This window comes from Cavia porcellus, unplaced genomic scaffold (assembly GCF_034190915.1).
Source record: "Cavia porcellus strain 051 isolate PalLab524CR breed Dunkin Hartley unplaced genomic scaffold, mCavPor4.1 scaffold_7, whole genome shotgun sequence".
In the NCBI taxonomy this organism is placed as follows: Eukaryota; Metazoa; Chordata; class Mammalia; order Rodentia; family Caviidae; genus Cavia; species Cavia porcellus.
Genome location: NW_026947490.1, coordinates 33,818,398 through 33,823,694, shown reverse-complemented (window position 1 = coordinate 33,823,694; position 5,297 = coordinate 33,818,398). Strand labels below are relative to the sequence as shown.

Below are 5,297 nucleotides of genomic sequence, written 5' to 3'. Positions count from 1 at the left end.
GTGCTTCCTTTAATGAGTGGGCTCTTGCCATGTGGGAAGGTCTAGGACTAAGGGAAAAATCAGAACTAGGCTGATATTTCTCCACAGAGCTTTGGACCCTGAGATGGCAGAAACCAGAGCCCGGCCAAGGGAGGAGCTCTCTGTCCCCATTGGGTGGGTCCACAGAGGTGGGGACAAGAGGCTACAGAAACTCATTTTCCAGTTCTATTCATCTGCATGTCCTGCAGCACTGAGGTCTCCTCTGGCAGAGGTGGGGCCCTCAGAGCAGGCAAAATGAAGCGCACCATGCCTGTTCTGCTCTGCCTAGGTCAGGGCTGGAAGTAAAAAGGCACCAGGCTGGGCTAGAGAGGGGGATCTGATGAGGTATCAGATGGAACCTCTGACAGGACAGGAAACTCTCTTCCAGGGCTGAGACTGCACATGGCGCAGCAAGGACCTGCAGGTGAGTGCTACCCAGCACTGTGTCCCACCCAGCCTCGGCTCCTGGCCTTCCACTGGTAAAACAGAGGCTTAGGCTGAGGTTTAGTAAGAGGGAAAGGCCTTGGAATTATCTAGGGGACAGAGAGGTCCTGGATCCAGGCTCTGATTTCCTTGCAGGGACCCTCCCGAAACCTACTCTCTGGGCCATTCCAGGCTCCGTGATCCCAAGGGGGAGCTCTGTAAGCCTATGGTGTCAAGGGACCCTGGGTGTCCAGAGTTACAGTCTGAACAAAGAAGGAAGATCAAGGTTCTTGGGAAAACCAAATCTACATGGAAACAAGGCCAAGTTCTCCATCCCATCTATGACAAGAGATGATGCAGGGCGATACCGCTGTTACTATCTCAGTGGTGCTGACTGGTCAAAGCCCAGTGAAGCCCTGGAGCTGGTGGTGACAGGTGAGAGGACACTCAGGCTCCAAACCCAAACTTCTGGCCTCAGGAAGAAGTCTACTCTCAGGAGTGTCGCCTTCTCACAGTCCAGTCTTGGGGACACTGTGGGAGGTGTGGAACCATTTCACGTGCTACCTCCTTCTCTCCTAGGAGTCTATAGCAAACCCAGCATCTCAGCCCTGCCCAGCACTGTGGTGACATCAGGAGCCATTGTAACCCTCCAGTGTGCCACAGGACAACGATGTGACAAGGTTCATTCTGACTAAGGAAGGAGAAGCCAACCTCTCTTGGAACCTAGAATCCCGATGTCTTCCCAATGGACAGTTCCAGGCCTTCTTCCCAGTGGGACCAGTGATTCTTGGTCCCAGGTTATCATTTAGATGCTACAGCTATGACAAGGAAAGTCCCCATGTGTGGTCCATACCCAGTGACCCCCTGGAGGTTGTGGTCTCAGGTAGGAAGACATATCCCTGTCCTCTCTCCGCTCAAAATGTCACTCAGGCCCTTAAACCAGAGGCTATATTTTGCAGTTGGAGTAAGGATTATGTGGGGATTCCAGTCAGGGGGAGTCCTTCCTCTAACACAATAGGCCTCCTTCGAGGCGAGCTCACTCCAGCCATTTGATTTGAATTTAAAAATTGCCACATAGTCAGAGGAGGGTGTTGGAGCAGCCTCGGGGTTCATTTTCGACAGTGAACAGTGGCAGGGTGCTCAGGGACAGGCTTGGACGTCACATTATCCTATTTTCATTGGCAGAATCATCTACTCCCAGTCCCCCATGCTCAGGGCCCATCACCACACCAGGATGCACTGGGGGTCCCATCTCCCCACCCTCTTCTCTCGGCTCCACAGAAGGTGAGTCTTGGGCTCCATCCCAAAGATCCTATGTCCAGGCTGCCTGGAGACTCTCTGCCCATCTCGGCTCTTCTCACAGCCTCAGCTCTTCTTGTGTCCAGAGACCAAAGCTTCAAGTGGTGTGGACAGGACCTGGGCAAGAGAGTCCCTTCTCTGGTCATTGATTTTCTTATCTGTGTATTTCGTGGGTGGGGACAGCAGTGTCATGTTGCTGGATTCTGATTTCTATCTATGTAAACATGTGTCCCTAAGTATCCATTGTGTTTGCATGTGCATTATTCTTAAGTATTTTCTTTTTTTGGTAGTGGGAATCAAACACAGAGCTTCACACTTGCCAGGAAGTTTTTGTGTCCCTGAGGTACACCCCTGGCACTCTGCACATATATTATTGATTATTTGGGAAAGCTTTAAATTTCTAAAACAGGAAGTGAAATTTTGATAAGCCACCACTATTCCCACTGTTAGAATATGCATGTGTGTTGTGCTGTAGGTGTTTCTAACTTCATGATGATTTGTTAACAAGAGGTGACAGAGAGATGGGGAAGCACCAGAACCCCAGGCTGAGTGGGGAAAGGGAGGTAGCCCCAGAATTCAGCCTTTGTGATCCTGATGTTCTGGGGCCCTGAAGGCCAACCCACCTTCCTGGACCCTGGCTCCTCCACTGGTGAATCAGAGAAAAACATCTCAAGGAGAATGAGCTCACATTGTCCTGTGTCCCAGACAGCAAAATCCATAGGAGGATTTATTTCTGACTGGAAGCCTTTGCTCCTGCCAATCCTGAGGTCCTGACTTCCAGTTACTTTGCTCCTGTGGGACTCAGATGTAAGATCTGAACTCACAGAGCCCACTGAGGCTGAAGAATCCTGGACAGAGATCAGAGGACTCCCTGCTCCACAGGGAAAGTACTGTTCAAGACCTTGCAAAGCTGTAACATGAGAAAGAGATGCAAGAATGCGGATCAGGGAGAGGCTCAGATCTCCTCAGTCTTCTCATGTCCTCCTCTCTTTCCTTGGTTCTTAGAGAAGAAGAAAACATCCTGATTCCAGCTTAAAACGTGACAGGGTCAGTGCATGGGGAAAGGAGGGCTCTCAGTTCTGGGTCCTAACACAGAGGATCAGGTTTTGCCTAGAGTGTGCAGGTGCCTGGGATGGATATTCAGAATCCTGTGATGCTTCTGCTCTGTCTTAATCTCTGAGATATCTTTGTCCCCATCCCAGGCTCAGAGCCTCAGGATTACACAGTGGGGAACCTCATCCATATGGGCCTGGCTGGCCTTGTCCTGGTGGCCCTCGGGATTCTGCTCTTCTGGCATCAATGCCATCAAAGAAGGACCCAAGATGCAGCCAGAATGTGAACACAAGAAAGAGCCATCAGTGCTGGCAGTGTTTGGACCGTGGACATGAATCTACATGTCGTGGTGGAGGAAATCCCTGGATCCATATTGGGTGACCCATCCACAGCAAGGCCTGAGGGAGGTGATGATGTTTGGATGCAGGGGAGTCTGGTGTGGTCTGAGAGAACTCTCTCTCCAATAAATGGCTCTCCTAGGGAGGCCCCGTTCTCTTCATCCCTGAACACTCAGCACTCTTCACTCTCTGCTGCAGCCCTTCCCCACACCTGAGGTCCCTGAGCCCTCTGTGACACAGGCAGGAGGCTGCTCAGCCTCACTGGGGTTCCACTGAGAGTGAGGCTGAGTCTCCAACACAGTGGCTCCTGCAGAGAGAAGCACCAGGGTGTGGGCAATGCTGGGCAGGGCCCCTCCTGAGTCCCCTGGGGCCTCTGTGCTTAGTGTTCACCTGAGACTCAGGAGGGACTGGCGCTGCTCCCCGGGTCACTGGGGTCTCTGTCCAATAGGTCCAGTGTAGTGCTGCTTAGTTCTGTTATGCATTTGAGTTTCACACTTGTATATCATTGCTGATTTTTTCTCAAACTAAAAATAACAATTTCCTGTGAAAAGTTAAAGACGCATGCACTTATGTTTAAAAATATAATTACAGCTCTAATTTCTGTATATTACATTTATCCAATAATTCCAGACAATAACTTTTGAATGCCAAGTGTTTCTATTTAAGGTGTTGAAAATTGAGGTTTATTAATGATCTTTAGAAAAATTTCAAAATTCATTTGAATATTTTATATTCAATTAAATGAATATTATTTATTTGAATATTTTATATTCAGAAGAACTTTTAATATGACCCCATATTTTAAAAATTTGTAAGGTGAGACTTGATCACTATATGTTTACTGAATAATAATTTACCATGCAACAAAGCTACTGGATTATGTGTATTACTAGTACATTGTATTACATTCAGATCCTCTTCCAACAACTCTTTAATATTCTGTGATTCACTGATAAAATATATATGAAATAAAATTAATTTCTCAATTGCATACCTACTTTAGGTATTACATATAAATAGTAATACATATTATTATATCAATATCTATATAGTTAATATCAAATAATATTTATACATATTTTCTCTCTTTTTTATCTGTGCTAGAGTATGGAATTTACTACACAGATTGAATTTTAAGTCCATGTGAGATCACTTGTCAGGGAAATACTATAGGTAGGACTCACTTGTCAGGACATTAACATGGGATGTATATCCCAGGAGCACATATATAATGATTGTGTACACAATCTATGTTTTATATGTTTGCATTTCCTTTCACTTTTATCCACATTATTCATTTATTCCACTTGTTCCATTTAACATGATTAATATAGTTCATTCTACATGGATTTATACCTCTATAAACTAGAAACAATGATTTTAGGAATCCCTGACATTTCCACCATGTAAAGCAGATACATACATGTCTATGTCTGTGTGTGGGTGTAGCAATATATTTGTTTCACTTGATGAGATGATCGCTTAAGATGAGATTGCAGGGTGATGGGCACCAGGGCCCCAGGCTTGCTCACAGCCCCAGATGTTCACCCTCATGAATCTGAATTTGGGGAGCCCTGTGGACCAGGGCTTCGTATGTGGACCCTGAATGTTAAGACAGTGAATGAACGGAAATTCCCCTCCAAGAGAATCAGTGTAAATTGTCCTGTGTTCCAGATAAAACAAAGGCTTGTAGCACTCAGTTATTTCCAACCTGAAATCATGTTTGTTACCATTTCTGAGCTCTTGGAACTCAGATATTCTTATTTCCAACAAGACTCAGACCCAAGTTCTGAGTTCAGAGAGTGCAGTGAAGGTGAAGAACCCACTGGAAAATGGCTTCTATGATTGGTCATAAAGTCATGTCATGATGGTAAAGATATGAAGCTGTGGAACCCAAAATAAAAGCTCTGGTCGTTCAGTGATTCACACATTTTCTTTCTTTCTTGATTCTCAGGAGAAATGGAGACCCTCAGTCTAGCCTAAAACCAGTCAGACTCCAAATATGATGAGTAACAGAATTTGTGTAACTGGATTCAGAAGGTGAAATCTTCTTCAGGGAAGCAGGTGACCCTTATGGATATTCAGAATCCTGACGAAATATTGGTCTTCTCTGACCTCTTTGTCACTAACTCCTATCTGCAAACCTCAGGATCATACAGTAGACAA

At 46.0% G+C, this 5,297-nt stretch overlaps 1 pseudogene; it reads left to right on the top strand.

Moving 5' to 3' along the window:
* The first annotated feature begins 224 nt into the window (after window positions 1-224).
* On the top strand, window positions 225-5,079 carry LOC106025016 (leukocyte immunoglobulin-like receptor subfamily A member 5; annotated as a pseudogene).
* The last annotated feature ends 218 nt before the right edge of the window (window positions 5,080-5,297 follow it).